The 16476-nt window shown below is 40.6% G+C and overlaps 1 protein-coding gene across 3 annotated transcripts in view; it reads right to left on the reverse strand.

The window, feature by feature from the left end:
- The window catches only part of LOC134358996 (inositol polyphosphate-5-phosphatase A), a 475517-nt gene that overhangs the window by 176682 nt on the left and 282359 nt on the right, over window positions 1-16476 (reverse strand). The gene's annotated exons all lie outside the window — the stretch shown is intronic.

Raw genomic sequence — 16476 nt, forward strand, 5'->3', positions numbered from 1 at the left:
AGTTGATCTAGTGTGATGAATTGGGACCAACGCCTGGGCTTTCTCCAGCTGCTCCGGTAGCAGATCTGGGAACTCAGTCTGGTTCGGAATGCTGATGGCTTGATTCTATTGTTTGCATGATTTGTATTTTTTTCTCTCTTTCTCTGTGCAGTGGTTTTTGGCCTTTCTTTTTCTTTTAAATTGGGATATTTGGGTTTCTTGCTTTATGACTGCCTATAAGCAGACAAATCTCAAGGTGTATAATTTATACATTCTTTGATAATAAATCTGCTTTGAATTTTTCCAATTAGCAAATCACTTCTACCGTATAAAATTTTAAGTCTGAGTTTCTATCTCAAATTTAATTCTATAATAAATGTGCATCATGCCTTCTTGTTTGTGCCATGTTACAACGTCATTATCATGAGCCATGCTTTCAGTCACACTTGCACAAAGCGATCTCAGAAACAATGTTTCCTCTAAGCTTCACTGAAATACTCCTGCGCACTCAGCCTTTGTTGCCACGCAGCTGGAATGTTCTTTTCTAAAATGTTCATATAATTTTGAAATTATGATAATAAAATTGTGAAATACTTTGTAATTAACCATGTGTTGATGAGTATAATCCATAAAATTTCTAAATAATAAACATACAACAATCTTTACTTTGACAGTGTTTGAAGTTACAACACTGTTGGAAGTTGTAACAATAAACATAGAATCGAAGTCCACAGCTCACTGTTAATAAACTGCCAGCCTGCTGAATGCAACATGAAAGATTTTCTTTGTTGTACTGTATTTTATTACTTTAAAATCAAATGTATGTGATTTTTCAATTTTCATTCAAAATATTCATGTGTACATGTTACAAAAAAAAAACAATTAAAGTGCTACGCAGCTTTCAGTCCATGTAAAAGTTTCCTGCTCAGAGCAATGGTTGGTTCGCGCAGCTGTAAAAAAATTTAGAGGGGATATTGCTCAGAATCACTGTTCCCACATTGGTAATACATCATAACTGAGGAGGTAGGCAGGCAGCAAGTAGGAATGAAAAATACAAACCAACATGTTTAACATGCTACAAATCACAAATAGACAGGTAGAAAGATTTATATTTCAGTGATGAAACCATTTCAAGAACTTGCTAAATTGTTTTGGGTTCTCAAAATTCAACTTGGTGCCTCTGACAGGAACTTGCACTATTTGATCGTGCTTTATTATATTTCCGCCATGATATTTTTCTTCAATAGTTGCTATCCATTTCATTCACGCCAAGTTTTCTAAACCAAAAGACAAGTGGTGAAGTCTTGCTACTTGCTACTGTACCTTTCTACAAGAGAGAAAAATCCTGTAAAGATAGTTTGTAATACGTTTCAAATGGGTATTGAAGCTGCATCACAAACAAGAGAAAATCTGCAGATGCTGGAAATCCAAGCAACATACACAAAACGCTGGGGGAACTCCAGGCCAGGCAGCACTATGAAAAAGAGTAAACAGTCGACGTTTCGAGCTGAGACCCTTCACTGAAGCTGCCTATTGCTTGTACTGAAAAGTTATACAGTGTGATCAAATGAACAAATGTCGGCATCGCATTTAATGTACTAAGTTACCTAATTACCTATAATGAGTAAAGAGAGGTAACTTTAAAAATTACAATAGGATGAATTTGGAGATTAAAAGTGGATTCTTGTTTTTTAGATGATACTGACACCGACATTTGTAGCAAGTACACCCATGGAAGTACGCTGCATAGGAGCCCACGATTCCAATCATGGCACAGTACAGTACTTTAGCTAACTCACACTCTCAAACTTGTGTTGCCTTCACATTGAATTAGGGTTTCTGCCAGGCCTGTTAATTCACTAAATAGTTCACAGTGCATTGGCACCAGACTCCTTCTGTACGCTCTGCAATGAACTTTTCTTTCTGAGCTATCGGCAGCACAATTTGTTTGTGATCTTTGGTGAGAATAGAACTGACTATCTTTCCGACTGCTCTTGCTGCAGCTACCCAAGTCCACTGACTCACTATACACACATCCTCATGGGATAGGGTCAGAGCTGTTGGCTGTGAGTGTTAAATTAAGGGACATTATGATCAGACCCTGTGATTTCAGTCCCTCAGGATGACTTGAGATCATTCTTCAACAAGGTGAACTCACAGAAAACATCCAGCCCAGATGGGGTACCTGGCCGAGTACTAAAGACCTGTATTGATCAATTGGCTGGAGTGTTCCCCGATACCTTTAACTTCTTGGTTCGGCAGTCTGAGGTACCCAGCTAAATCAAGCAGGCTTCAATTATACTAATGCCCAAACTAGACATAAGACAAGACAAAGGAGCAGAAGTCAGCCATTCAGCCCATCGAGTCTGCTCCGCCATTTTATCATGAGCTGATCCATTCTCCCATTTAGTCCCACTCCCCTGCCTTCTCACTATAACCTTTGATGCCCTGGCTACTCAGACACCCATCAATCTCTGCCTTAAATACACCCAATGACTTGACCTCCACTGCCGCCCGTGGCAACAAATTCCACAGATTCACCACCCTCTGGCTGAAAAAATTTCTTCGCACCACTGTTCTGAATGGGCACCCTTCAATCCTTAAGTCATGCCCTCTCGTACTAGACTCCCCCACCATGGGAAACAACTTTGCCACATCCACTCTGTCCATGCCTTTCAATATTCAAAATGTTTCTATGAGATCCCCCCTCATTCTTCTAAGCTCCAAGGAGTACAGTCCAAGAGCGGACAAACATTCCTCATATGTTAACTCTCTCATTCCCGGAATCATTCTAGTGAATCTTCTTTGAATCCTCTCCAATGTCAGCACATCCCTTCTTAAATAAGGAGCCCAAAACTGCCCACAGTACTCCAACTGAGGTCTCACCAGCGCCTTATAGAGCCTCAACATCACATCCCTGCTCCTATACTCTATTCCTCTAGAAATGAATGCCAACATTGCATTCGCCTTCTTCACCACCGACTCAGCCTGGAGGTTAACCTTAAGGGTATCCAGCACGAGGACTCCCAAGTCCCGTTGCATCTCAGAACTTTGAATTCTCTCCCCATTTAAATAATAGTCTGCCCGTTTATTTCTTCTACCAAAGTGCATAACCATACACTTTCCAACACTGTATTTCATTTGCCACTTCTTTGACCATTCTTCCAATCTATCTAAGTCTCTCTGCAGACTCTCTGTTTCCTCAGCACTACCGGCCCCTCCACCTATCTTTGTATCATCAGCAAATTTAGCCACAAAGCTATCTATTCCATAATACAAATCATTGATGTAGAAATAGTGGCCACGTGGCCAAGTGGTTAAGGCATTGGACTAGCAACCTGAAGGCCCCAGCTGAGGCAATGCGTTGTGTCCTTGAGCAAGGCACTTAACCACACATTGCTCTGTGATGACACCGGTGCCAGGCTGTATGGGTCCTAATGCCCTTCCCTTGGACAACATTGGTGTTGTGGAGAGGGGAGACTTGCAGCATGGGCAACTGCTGGTCTTCCATACAACCTTGCCCAGACCTGCGCTCTGGAGAGTGAAGACTTTCCAGGCGCAGATCCATGGTCTCGCAAGACTAACAGATGCCTAAATGAATGATGTACAAAGTAAAAAGAAGCGGCCCCAACACGGACCCCTGTGGAACACCACCAGTAACCGGCAGCCAACCAGAATGGGATCCCTTTACTCCCACTCTATGATTCCTGCCAATCAGCCAATGCTCTATCCACGTATGTAACTTTCCCGTAATTCCATGGGCTCTTATCTTGTTTAGCAGCCTTATGTGCGGCACCTTGTCAAAGGCCTTCTGAAAATCCAAATATACAACATCCACTGCATCTCCCTTGTCTAGCCAACTGGTAATTTCCTCAAAAAATTGTAATAGGTTTGTCAGGCAGGAGTTTTCTTTAAGGAATCCATGCTGAGTTCTGCCTATCTTGTCATATGCCTCCAAGTACTCTGTAACCTCATCCTTGACAATCGACTCCAACAACTTCCCAACCACCGATGTCAAGCTAACTGGTCTATAATTTCCTTTTTGCTTCCTTGCCCTCTTCTTAAATAGTGGAGTGGATGATGGGGTGGTAAATTGGATAAGTATGCAGATGATACTAAGATAGGAGGCGTTGTGGATAATGAAGTCGGTTTTCAAAGCTTGCAGAGAGATTTAGGCCAGTTAGAAGAGTGGGCTGAAAGATGGCAGATGGAGTTTAATGCTGAAAAATGTGAGGTGCTACATTTTGGTAGGACTAATCAAAATAGGACATACATGGTAAATGGTAGGGCATTGAAGAATGCAGTAGAACAGAGGGATCTAGGAATAATGGTGCATAGTTCCCCGAAGGTGGAATCTCATGTGGATAGGGTGGTGAAGAAAGCTTTCGGTATGCTGACCTTTATTAATCAGAGCATTGAGTATAGGAGTTGGGATGTAATGTTGAAATTGTACAAGGCATTGGTAAGGCCAAATTTGAAGTACTGTGTACAGTTCTGGTCACCGAATTATAGGAAAGATGTCAATAATATTGAGAGAGTACAGAGGAGATTTACTAAAATGTTGCCTGAGTTTCATCTCCTAAGTTACAGAGAAAGGTTGAACCAGTTAGGTCTTTATTCTTTGGAGCATAGCAGGTTGAGGGGGTACTTGATAGAGGTGCTTAAAATTATGAGGGGGATTGATGGAATTGACGTGGATAGGCTTTTTCCATTGAGAACGGGGGAGATTCAAACAAGAGGACATGAGTTGAGAGTTAAAGGGCAAAAATTTACAGGTAACACGAGGGGGAACTTCTTTACTCAGAGAGTGGTAGCTGTGTGGAACGAGCTTCCAGCAGAAGTGGTTGAGGCAGGTTCGATGTTGTCATTTAAAGTTAAATTGGATAGATATATGGACAAGAAAGGAATGGAGGGTTATGGGCCGAGTGCAGGTCGGTGGGACTAGGTGAGAGAAAGAGTTTGGCACAGACTAAAAGGGCCGAGATGGCCTGTTTCCATGCTGTAATTGTTAAATGGTTATATCTGAGATCCCCCTCGGGTTCCCCTTTAACATTTCACCTTACACTCTTAACCTACAACCTCTAGTTCTAGGAAAAAGCCCACTTATATTTACCGTGTCAATATCTTTCAAAATTTTATATACTTCTATTCAAATCTCCCCTCATTCACCTATGCTCCAAGGAATAAAGTCCTAATCTTTCCCTATAAATCAGGCACTCAAGTCCTGGCAACATCTTTATATAGTTTTTCTGTACTCTTTTCAATGTTATTCATATCTTTTCTATAAGTAAGGGACAGAACTGCACACAATAGTCGAAATTTGGCCTTACTAAACATCAAAAACAACTTCAACATAACATCCCATCTCCTGTACTCAGTACTCTGATTTATGAAAAGCTCACTTTATGACACTATCTATCTGTGAAACTACTTCCAATGAATTATAGATCTGTAATCTCCGATCTCTTTGTTCTGCCACACTCTTCCGTGCCTACCGTTCACTGTTTAAGTTCTACCCTGGTTTATGCTCCCATAGTGCAATACCTCTACTTGCCCCGATTAATTTCCATCTGCCATTTTTCAGCCCATTTTTCCAACTCTTCTAGATCACACTGCAAGCTTTGATAGCCTTTCTCGCTGTCCACTATGCCCCTAAAGCTGGTATCATCTACAAATATGCTAATCCAGTTTACCATATTATCATCCAAATCATTAACATAAATGACAAACAACGACGGACTCAACACCGATCCCTGTGGCACACCACTAGTCACAGGCCTCCAGTCAGAGAGAGACAACCATCTACTACCATATTCTGGCTTCTCCCACTAAGCCAATGTTGAATCTAATTTACGACTTCATTCTAAATACCAATCGACTGAACCTTCTGGAACAGCCTCCGATGTGGGACTTTATCAATGCCCTTCCTAAAGTCCATGAAGACAAAATCCACTGCCGTTTTTTCATCAGCTTTCCTGGTGACCGCCTAAAAAGAAGTCTCTAAGTTTGGTTTGACACGACCTACCTTGCACAAAGCCATGTTGACAGTCCGTAATCAGGTCCTTGTCTTTCCAAATCCTGCCCCTTAGAATACCTTTCAATAACTTGCCCACTACTGATGTCAGACTCAGTGGCCTATAATTTCCTGGCTTACTCTAAGAGCCTTTCTTGAACAAAGGAACAACATTAGCTCTCCTCCAGTCCTTTGGCATTTCACCCATGCCTAAGGATCTTTTAAATACCTCTGCCATGATCTCTGCAATTTCTGCACTACCTTCCCACAAGTTCCAAGGGGAGACCTTGTCAAGTCCTGAGGACCTATCCACCTTAATGTGCCTCAAGATAGCAAAGCACCTGCTCTTCTGTAATCTGGATATGGCCCATGACCTCACTATTGTTCTGCCTCAGTTCTATTCTCTCCGTGTCCATCTCTTGAGTAAATACTGATGCAGAGAAAAAAAAAATCCATTTAGGATTTCCCATCTATTTCGGCTCCATGCATAGATGACCACGCTGATCTTCACATGAACTAAGTTTGTCCTTTGCTAACCTTTTGGTTCTGTTTACATCTGTAGAAGCCCAAGGGATTTTCCTTCAACTTGTCTGCCAGAGAAACTTCATGCCATCTTTCAGCCTTCCTGTCTTTCCTCATAATTGTTTTCTTGCATTTCATATTGACTTCAAGCACCTCATTTGTTCCTTGCTGCCTATACCCAGTATGGACCTCCTTCTTCTTTTTAACCAAGGCTTCAATACCCCCCGCCCCCAATAAACTTGTTAGTCTTGCTTTTCATTCTGACAGGAACAAACAGAGTTTGTTCAGTGTTTTGGAAAATGAATCGTAGGCTTCCTTTACTATCAGACCCTTTTTTTGCAAATTCATTCTGAGCTGAGTTCTGTGATCAGTGAACTCTTGGTTAGCAAACTGAGCAGCAGCAGACTGGCCTCCCATTATAACTGTCTACTGCCTGCCATGTCTAATGACTGTTCTCTTTTCCACTTCTGCTGAAAGTTAAGATCAGTTCTGACAGAGGTTCTTCCACCTGAAATGATGATCGTTTCTCCCTGCAAAAATGCTGTGTGCCATGCTGAGAAATTCCACCTTTTTTTTTTCTGCATAGATTATGGTCAGCTCAGGACAGAAAAAACAATTGACCACTGATTTTTCATGGTGCACCCTGTGAAAAGACAAAGTGTTTGGTGACATAGCTAAAAATGGTGACTGTTTTTTTTTCTTTTAAAACAGCGATTTGTATATCAGTTCTAGTGTTGAGACTTCAGTTTTAATCTTAACAGAAGATTAATGATGTCTTTCCTGGTAATGTATTGTTTAAATGTCTACAGGGAAATATGTCACGATGGGTATGGCAATGTTGGTACCTATGTGCGGAAGAAAGACAGACTCTGATGTAGGGGTGGCAAACCAAGTCTATTCATAAGAATTCCAACAGAACATCAGTGGCTCAGCTGAACCACACCACGAGACACAATATTCTCAAACTAGGACACAACAATTAGAGCTAAATCTATTTAAATAATACAAGTAACACAGAATCCCCATCAAAATAATATTAGCAAATTTTAACAGAATGCACCAAGAGACCACATTATGAAGACTGAGTCGCTCAACAAAAAACACAAGGAATGCTTAATGATAATGAAGTCTCATTAAACAACAATTAACCAGTTCAGATGTTCTAAAAGCCCTGGAACCCAACACTCTCAGGCACTGCACACAAACCCGAAGAGCTCATTACAAATAGCTTGTGGCTCAACAAATGGATACTGCGACAACCTTAAAAGTCACTTCCTTTGGAACTGAATCAACACATTCTGCTTTTCCCTGTAAGGTAATTTTATTTATACCTTATGAAAATAGTGCATATGTACAAAGAAATATCCCTATAGGTTGGCATAGCATATGACAGGTCTTTAGAATAAATTCAGAGGGTAGAAATCTCATTATCTTATACTTTTAATAGTCTTCTGTTTTAGAATTAGAAGTCAAATGTATTTTTATTTATGGAATTCTTGCCAAAAGGTATTTACACTATTTTTAGGGCATTGCCTTGACCTTGTTAATACTTATGATCAGGACTGACATGGTTGACTATCTAACAACAACTTCTATGCTCTGGCTTTCAGATCAGATACTCACCAGTTGACTGATGGACCAACAGTCTGCACCGGGACAACAAATATGTTTACGTATCCTTGTAATCTCCTCACCACTTCAAAATCACAAATGCGATGTCCTAAGTAAAATCTGTTCTCATTAATTCTACATTAAAGAAAAATATCTGGAGAAAAGATTCCAAGAGTAAAATGCTGCAGATCTCAATAGATTGTTATTATTTTGTTAAGCAAAGATTTATTTAAGGAAAGCTAACTTGATTGATGCACTTTCATTGATAGGGAATTGTAACTGAGACTAATACACAAAACAATCTGAAATGTGAAAGCACAACGAAGATTTCTTTATCTGTGTTGAATTCTAAAAACCAACAGACAAAATATTGATTTATTTCACAAGAATGACATTTAATGGGTATCTCTTAATCTTTCTGGGAATATAAAACAAATGGTAAGAAAAGTAAAATTTTGGGGAAAAAATTGGACTGTTGAAGATGCAACTGAAGAGGAAGAGATTTAATTGACATATTTTCAATGATCACATTCACTAGGAAGACACTAACGCAGCCAGAGTTCTGTCTCAGTAACCACTGCATTATTTATGAGTACCCACACATCTTGAGATTAAACATTTACTGATTTGTCAAAAGCCCAAACATGAGGTCCTGCCTATCTCCTTGACATATTAGTTCATCCACTGCAACAATACCATCATACATTTAATTGATGAGTATTTCTTATTGTGACCCAACCACTTTGTACTGAGCTTACTGAAAGTGGCAAATAAAGAAAACCATGAGAGGCAGCCTGTCAAATTACTCAAGGTGAACAACTTCTAAGACAAGGACAGTTCCATCTATGTGGTAACGTTATTTTGATATTGAGAAAAATTCATTTTGTGATCAGAAATAGCAAAGTTTAAAAAACAAAATCCATTGTTTATCACTTGCGTATCATAGTAGTTTCATGAAATAGAGTCCCAAGCCAAAATGTAAGAGGGTAGGTAAGTGTTAGATCCTTCGAACCAAGAATGAAGAAACAATAAGGTGCACGAGGCTTTGTACTGTTGCCCCTAGATGTCCAAATAATATCTGCCTTCAACTTACGGTAAGTTACTGTGTGAAGTGCAGGAAAATTATCATTAATTCTTCACACTGCCAAAAAAATGTGAATCAATCATTATGAAAATCTAAGTGTTCTGACAAAGGGTCTTGAACCCTAAGACATCAATTCTATTCCTCTTTCCAGATTTGCTGTCAGTCCTGCTGAGTGTTTCTACATTTTCTGATTTTAGCTCAGTCTTTATTAAATTGGTTATGATCATAGTGCCTATCTCTTAGGGATACTCTTTCACTAGTTTGCTCTTGACATTGCAGGGGAAATAACTCCTAATGCATTGCATTTTAAATGGTCAGGCAGTCAAGCTGGATAGAGGAAACTTAAGAAGAATCAATTAAACCTTCAGCGATGTGGACAGTCTCTACATGTGTACAAGTTAAATTGCGCATGGCTGTCTCTTAACACCAAGAGACTGACTAGAATGATTTGTGTGCAAAGTACACTCCTAACGTAACAATATTATTCTGGCAAGTAATCATAACCACAAGTATCAGCTTTGTATCTGATGTAGTCTCCTCTCTATAAAGGCAAAAGAATCATGCCTAATATAGACGAACTAGAATTCTGTGTTCTGGAAATTGATTTCTTTGTGCCAGAAATGGGATGGATATGAAGAGGGAGAAAGGAAATATGGGAATGTGAAATTCATGGGTGAGTGGCAGCTTGTTTTTTTTAAATAACACTTTACTTTTTCATTTAAAATCCGACAATTAAGCTGAAAATTAATTAAAACAGATTGTGCTTTATATTAAGGTATAAAATCTTTTCTCACCAATTATGCTCAGGGAGTGTGTAGATATGGCCCTGCTATTTTGTACCTTTAATGTTAGCATCCACTCTTCAGGCTTTCATGTACTGATAATTGTATTCCCTCAAACACAAATTAAAGGACCTGATACAAGGCTGCAGCTTAAATCATAGTGTCTAAAAGACTAATTGTTTTCTTATGCTGTTCATCATCAGCTCCATTCTGCATTCCATCTTTCTGAAGCTGTTGGCCATCTTTTGCTGGTTTTCTCAGTTGATACATACACATTAGTCACAAATGTTGCACCTTTTTAACGAAAAGTCTTATATTAACTGCTCCAATTTATTTCAGGAATAGACAATTTGATGTGGGCCAAAGGATGAGTCATTTTCTCCAATTACTGCAAATGACTTCTGCTTTACAGAATAACCAGTAATGTGAGTGCTGCTTTCACATAACATATCATTTTAACTTCTTTGGGCGTTTTTTTTTTTGGCCTAAAATTGCTTTTAAACTACTAATGAGTATAACTCTTGCATTTCTTTGCATGAAGTTGCATTGTTATAGGATTCATTATGGAAGAGCCTCCTTTATATAAGACTGCGACCACTGTATGACTATTTGCCATAGGTAATGTGAGTGATTTAAATTGTCCAGTCAGTAGGTGATGTAGAAGGGTGAATTACTTTTGTATCGTGTATACCCGTCTTCTTGGAGCTGCATTAAGCTGATTGATCCATCATCCTAAATACAGTCTCCACCCCCCCCCCCAAACAATAATTCTCTGTGGCTGCAGGTATATGTACAAAAGGCATTGCAGTTAATAGCTTAGGCTACTCTGACAACACCTCCCAAACCCATATCTCCTGCCACCAGAAACAACAAGAACACCACAACTATAGGCTCTAATCTGAGATGCCCATCTTTATGAATCGGGCACATACACTCAGTCCTACAGCATTGCTGGGTCTAATTCCTGGAACTCTCTACCCAATAGCTCAATGGGAGTACCTTGACTAAAAGACCTGCGAAGCCCCAACTCAGAGGCTAACTTCCATTTTCAAAGAGCATTTAGGGATGGGCATTAAGTGCTGGCCTTGACAGAAGCCCAGATTCTGATAGTAAATACAGGTTTCCCCCACCATCCGAAGGTAGAGCGTTCCTGTGAAATGGTTCGTAAGCCGGAATGTCGTAAAATGAAGAAGCAATTACCATTTATTTATATGGGAAAAATTTGTGAGCGTTCCCAGACCCAAAAACTAACCTACCAAATCATGCCAAATAACACACAAAACCTAAAATACAGTAACATATAGTAAGAGCAGGAATTATATGATAAATACACAGCCTATATGAAGTAGAAATACTTTTCTATAATCATTGCCGCACCGTCCACCGTAGCGAAAATCTCACGCAAGCGCTCTCGGCAGAAACACTCAGCGCAAGCACTCTCGGCAGAAACACTCTCCAGTAACCGTTAAGCTATGAAGCTGCCAAATCATACCAAATAACACATAAAAATACACAGCCTATATAAAGTAGAAATAATGTATGTACAATGTAGTATCACTTATCGCAATCAGGAAAACAGCGAGCACACTGATGATGGTGTGTTAGGCTGAGTTGTCGGATGTTGGGGTGGTGGGGGGGTAGAGGAGACTGGGGCGTCATCTCATCGTCGTCTGTTTCCATCAGGGCAGGCAGGTCATCTTCTTCTATGTCTGCCTGTCTCGATGTTGAAGGTCGAGGTTCGTCGTCTGCTGTGGCTGATGTGGAAGGCTTGAAAAACGACAGTATGCTTGACTGCTTAGCCTCGCGCATTTTTCTATCATACAGTTCTTTGTAAGTACTCAAACCATTTTGCAAATATGCCCTAAACCTACGTACCCTTTCAAAATTAAAGTCGTATTTTTCTGCAATCATTGTAGCGTTGTCAATTGCAGTGAAAATCTCACGCAGTTGCTTCACATTCAGTTCCTGGACAACTTCACTTTGGGTCCATTCACTACTGCATTCGGTTTCAATTGTTATCCTTTCCTCTTCCAATTGCATCAGCTCTTCATCTATCAGTTCTTGGTCACGGGATGCCAAAACCTCTTCAACATCATCTTCGTCAACTTCCACAAGCCAAACTCATTTTGACCTTACTTTGTTCACCACGATCAAAATGCTTAATTATTTCTAGTTTTACGCTAAGTGTAACACCCTTACGAGCTCTTTTAGGCTTTTCCGATACCTTAGAATTCATCTTGCTAACGGATGCTCAAAATAAATCAACATAAAGCACAGACGCTCACAGGCACGTGTTTAAGCAATGCCGGCTAGAATGCAGTTCCGGGGGAAGAGCTTGGCGCGCGTGCTGCCTTTTATCACGCACTGCTTTTATCATGTGCTGCCTTTTTTCTAACAGTGAAATTACGTTCTGTTAGTGAAAACAGGTAACTAATGTAGGTCTTTCGTAACAGCAAGGTGTCGTAAAGCGAATATTCGGAAAACGGGGTACACCTGTACAGAGGGAGAAAAAGGAGAGCGAGAGAAAGACTATATATATATATATATAGGGGGAGGTGGGCATTAATGGAAGTTAGAGAAGTCAATGTTCATGCCATCAGGTTGGGGGATACCCAGACGGAATATAAGGTGTTGTTCCTCCAACCTGAGTGTGGCTTCATCTTGACAGTAGAGGAGCTCATGGATAGACATATCAGAATGGGAATGGGATGTGGAATTACAATGTGTGTCCACTGGGAGATCCTGCTTTCTCTGGCGGACAGAGCGTAGGCGTTCAGCAAAGCGGTCTCCCAGTCTGCATCGGGTCTCGCCAATATAAAGAAGGCCACATGGGGAGCACCGGACGCAATATATCACCCCAGCCGAAGAGGTACAGGAGCCTGAAGGCACACAACTTTGTAGTGTCACGTTCAACTTTTCAGGAACAGTTTCTTCCCCTCCGCCATCAGATTTCTGAATGGACAATGAACCCATGCGCACTACCTCGCACAATTTTTTTTTGTCTTTTTTGCTCTCTTTTTGCACTATTTGATTTATATGTATATTTATTTCTTATTGTAATGCATAGATTTATTATCATTATGTATTGCAATGTACTGCTGCCACAAAATAATAAATTTCATGATATTTGCCAGTGATATTAAACCTGTTTCTGTTTCAGATTCATTTATTAACAAGAAAGACATCAGTGCTTCAAGAAGGAGGCTCGCTACCATTATCTCAAATGCAATTAGGGATGGGCAATTATGTGCGACAATAACCTGAAAAATGAATAAAAACCCCACTACCATAATTTTAACTTTAAAATGAAAATAACAGCTCACCAAGGGTTGACATCAATCATAGGATTGAAGAGATATTCCTTTTGCTGTATGTCACTAATCATTCTAGAAATCTAGGTCCAGTCAGTGGTATCAAATATGTTATTCAGCGGTGGCAACATGCTCTACTCTTATTTATGCAATTCAGTTCTGCTGAAGTTAATGAAAGTGAACTTTAAAGGCACAGAAACAATGTGCTGCCACTATAATGTTGTATATTTGGCACTCTCGACTGGCAATTAATTTCTAGGCAGTCTACACACATCTGCATTACTTTCAATGAAATATTACTCTCACTACTAAGTATTTTCACCAACCATGAATCTGAGAAAGTGAAACAGGCAAAATTAGTGTTGCACATAATTAAAATAAGAGGGGGAAAAATCTGCAGCTCATTTCCTTCTTCAGGGAAAAAAGTCTCTATTCTGGTACACCAAGCTGGTTATAATTTTCCAAAGTATATCTTTATTTTTACAAATAAATATCAGTTGAATCGACAGTTAAAAATCATGCAAGAAGAGGAGAAACAAAATCTGGGGATGAATATGCAAAAATTCAGTTACTAAATACATCATTTGCGTAAACAACCAACACTCCTAAGGATGTGCGGGGGGGTAGTCCACAAGTTTTGTCACACGTTCCTGTGTCAACATACATATTCACAACGCAAACACAAGTAAATCTGCAGATGCTGGAATTTCAAGCAACACACACAAAAAATGCTGGTGAATGCAGCAAGCCAGGCAGCATCTATAGGAAGAGGTACAGTCGACATTTTGGGCCGAGACCCTTCATCAGGACTAACTGAAAGAAGAGAAAGTAAGAGATTTGAAAATGGGAGGGGGAGGGGAGATCCAAAATGATAGGAGAAACAGGAGGGGGAGGGATGGAGCCAAGAGCTGGACAATTGATTGGCAAAAGGGATACAAGGTTGGAGAAGTGAAAGGATCATGGGACGGGAGGCCTAGGGAGAAAGGAAGGGGAAGGGGGGAAGCCCAGAGGATTGACAAGGAGTATAGTGAGAGGGACAGAGGGAGAAAAAGGAGAGAGAGAGAAAAAAAAAGAGACAATAAATAAATAAATAAATAAATAATGGGGTACAAAGGGGAGGTGAGGCATTAACGGAAGTTAGAGAAGTCAATATTCAAAATGCTTGGCAGAACAACATAAGCAACAAAACAACAACAGCAAAACAAGCCCCTTTCCACATACGGACAGTCATCGAACTCCAGGACAAGTCTCCAGCCTCCAATCTTCAGACTTCGGCTATCTGGATTCAACTTCTAGACTTCTGGTTGACCTTCAGGCTTCGATCTTCGTTACTGACAGGGCCCCAAGGGCTTGCCGACTGATCAGTCCTAGTGACCTGCTTGCACGGACATCCGATTCCAGGACCCACTGACGCTGAGGCAGCCTGACATCTACGCATGTCCTTCATCACCCGTCCATGTCATTGGCCTTTGAGGGTGTAGCAGAGGACTAGACTCTGGATGTCCTTCATTCCCATGTCTACATTGCAGGACTTTGAATGTAAAGCGCAGAGTGGAGGGCTAATCTCTAACTCCTTCATATCCCTGTCCCGAAACCCAAATCTGATCTCTAACTCCCCCACATTCCTGACCCTAACTCCATTCTCTGTCCCCCTCAACCACGCCTACAAACTTCTAAAACAGCTAAGTGTGAGCCACAATCATAATGGAGATCCCAGCTCAGCGTCACCTTGACCGATGGTAGATCAACATTATTTCAATTGCAGTTATGGGTGGGTAATGAATGAGTCGACAGCGACTCGACGACACTGAACATCAACAACAACAGTGAATGTTGGCTTCCCCAGCTAAAAAATGTGAATTAAAATTTTGCTATGATCACAATTCAAAATGAAACCAGCATTTTCCCAAAAGGAACACAGCCCCAAATCCAAACAAAACCATGCCAAATGTGGACGGCTTACCTCGCACGCCCAAGGAAACCCAGACACAGTACCATGGTCTGCACCACAGCTGTTAAATGCTTTGGCAAAGCCCTGCCCCCACTTCCACAAGCTGCACAGGTCAATAGTTGATTTTTGTACTCTTTTTGAACACCTTTAATCATAAACACATTTAGTATGACAATATAAACAAATTAAGTTGACATCCTGTTTATACAAGCTATGGAATACTTCTCCAGTGATATTCAAGTTTTACTGCTTTTGTGAATGTCAAACCTTTTTAGTCAATAAACCAAATGTTTCCAGGTCCACTAATATGCACTCAATTATCACTTAATTAGGTACACCTGCACAGCTGCTTGTCAAAATGCAGATAACTAAGCAACCAATCATGTGGCAACAATTCAGTATATAGAAGTATTCTGACATGATCAAGCAGTTCAGTTCTTGTTTAGGCCAAACATCATTACGAGGGAGAAATGTGATTGAAGTGACTTTGACCACGGAATAATTGTTGGTGCCAGACAGGGTGATTTGAGTATCTCAGAAACAGCTGATCTGAAGCAGAATTTCCTGGTGGCCATTTTAATTCTCATCCCCATTCCCGTTCTGCGATGTCAGTCCTCTGCTTTTGCCATGATGAGGCCACTCTCAGGGTGGAGGAGCAACATCTCATATTCTGTCTAGGCAGCCTCCGAACTGATGGCATAAACATCGATTTCTCCTTCCAGTATTTTTTTTTTGCTTTTCCCCTCACCCTTCCCTCTTCTTGTATTCCCCACTCTGGCCTCTTACTTCTCCATACCTGCCTATCGCTCCTCCCTGGTGCCCCTCCTTCCATTTCTCCCATGGTCCACTCTCCTCTCCTATCAGATTCCTTCTCCAGCCCTTTACTTTTCCCACCCACCTGTCTTCACCTATCACTTTCTAGCTCATCCTCCTTGCCCCTCTCCCCATCTTTTTATTCTGATATCTTCCCCCTTCATTCCAGTCTTGATGAAGGGTCTTGGACTGAAACATCGACTGTTTATTCATTTCCATAGATGCTGCCTGACCTGCTGAGATCCTCCAGCATTTTTGTGCGTGTTGATCTGGATTTCCAGCATCTGCAGAGTCTCTTGTGTTTATGGTCTCCTGGGATCTTCAGGCACAACAGTCTCTACAGTTTACAGAGAATGGTGCGAAAAACATAAGGTGAGAGCAGTTCTGAGAGTGAAGACACCTTGTTAATG

The sequence above is a fragment of the Mobula hypostoma genome, chromosome 19 (genome assembly GCF_963921235.1).
Source record: "Mobula hypostoma chromosome 19, sMobHyp1.1, whole genome shotgun sequence".
Lineage (NCBI taxonomy): Eukaryota > Metazoa > Chordata > Chondrichthyes > Myliobatiformes > Myliobatidae > Mobula > Mobula hypostoma.